This window comes from Gymnoscopelus microlampas, assembly GCF_963454915.1.
Source record: "Gymnoscopelus microlampas genome assembly, chromosome: 20".
In the NCBI taxonomy this organism is placed as follows: Eukaryota; Metazoa; Chordata; class Actinopteri; order Myctophiformes; family Myctophidae; genus Gymnoscopelus; species Gymnoscopelus microlampas.
This window is the reverse complement of record NC_139957.1, coordinates 18,495,687-18,497,665: the sequence shown is the minus strand read 5'-3', so window position 1 is coordinate 18,497,665 and position 1,979 is coordinate 18,495,687.

The window sequence follows — 1,979 nt, the reverse complement described above, 5'->3', positions numbered from 1 at the left end:
TCTCTCTCTCTCTCTCTCTCTCTCTCTCTCTCTCTCTCTCTCTCTCTCTCTCTCTCTCTCTCTCTCTCTCTCTCTCTCTCTCTCTCTCTCTCTCTCTCTCTCTCTCTCTCTCTCTCTCTCTCTCTCTCTCTCTCTCTCTGTGTGTGTGCTCCAGCTGACAGACTGCCCTCCCCACTGTTGCTCTCTGTCTCCACCCTTCAGCGAGCTCACGACACTACCGGAAGCCAACACCCCCCCTCTCTCTCTTCTATCCTTCTCCATCCTCACTCTCTGTCTCCGTGCTTCATTATTTGTCTCTCTCTCAACTTCTCTTCTGTCTTGTCTTTTCCTTCCTTCTCTCCTACCTCCATCTCCTTCATTCTTCCTGTCGTCTCCCTCCTACGCACCCCTCTCTCTTTCTCCCGTGTCCCTCTCCATCTCTTTCTCCCCCTCAATCTCTCTGTCTCTTTCTCCCCCTCTTCCTCTGTGTGTCTGCCTCCTTTTTCCCTTTTGCATCGCTCCCTGTTTCGACACCCTTGCCCTCCCTCCCTTGCCTCCCCTCTCTCCTTAATTCTCACCCAAACCTCTGCCCTGCGATCAGAAGCCTCTCTGAGTCCACAGGAAGAGGCTGGACAGTGTCTCTCTAAGCACCTGCAGTAAACAAACACATTCCTGACAGTTGACAGGCCTGCGCCTGTCATCGTGCTATCTCTGTGGAGCTGGATCTCGGGGCTTCAGATCACATCACATCTCTTATTCCATTTATAGAGCACACTTCATACTGTATGACACAGAACCTCTATACAGGGTAAAGACACCCTTTATTTTAAGATTACATTTTTATGCCACGTTTCCCTTTTATTTGTATAGGGCCGTGAAGAATGACGGGAACATGCCAACATCATTGGCCCTGGCTGGGAATCGTACCACAATGTTATGCAGGGATGTGGTCGAAGCATTAAGCCAACAGGATCTCGCGCCAAAAATCCTGAATCATCACATTTCGATGGTTGTCCAAACCACAAATACGTCAATATTTGAAGTCAAAACATTTCGACATCAAGTCCGAAATGCTGACCATGTTGACCTGACCCCAATATTAATAACACTGTCAATATTATTTAGTTAAGGTTAGACGCACAGCAAAATACTTGTGTATAAATGTAACCAAAGGGACCCTCACAGGTCTATTTGGTTTAACTGTTCTCACAGTCAAATGAACACTGAGGACGGACTTAACTGTGCAGTGTTAAGTGTGTGGTTGAGATTGAGGTTAGGACTTGGGTTAGGTCTTATGTTAGTTTCATGTCAAAACTCCTGGTTTCAGTCCAGATGGACCGCATTGAGTCCACATGGTCTGCATGGCAAGAATTCCCAAAATATTGACAGTATTGATAAGCGTTGAAAGCAGCCGCGGACGTTACATGACATTTTGACTTATAATGGTTTGGACAAACTCTTTTGTCCATGTCCACAGATACAGCCCTGTTGCATGCACGCGCACACGCGCGCGTGCGCACACACACACACACACACACACACACACACACACACACACACACACACACACACACACACACACACACACACACACACACACACACACACATCCCTGTTGGTGTAATAAATCAATCAAAGATTTAATTGTAAAACGAGTCCCAGATAGCATAACCGCTAGCTAAACAGCAGGCATAGACACAACACATGTGCATACGTGCAAACATTCGGTGTGTGTGTGTGTGTGTGTACACACATTCACTCAGTCTCAAGTTGATGTTTACAATCAATTGTCTGCACATTCAAGATGCACTTAATGAGGAAAGATGGTTTGCACAAATGTACACACAGTACACGTTGACATGTCATTGTCTGTTGAGTGCCCACATGTAGGTGTGTGGAGGCATGATGGTCTGGGTCTCATAGACTGTGTGCGTGCGTGCGTGCGTCAAATGAATAGTGTTACTCATCTTCAGACTCACCGTCACATTTTCTGTGAATCA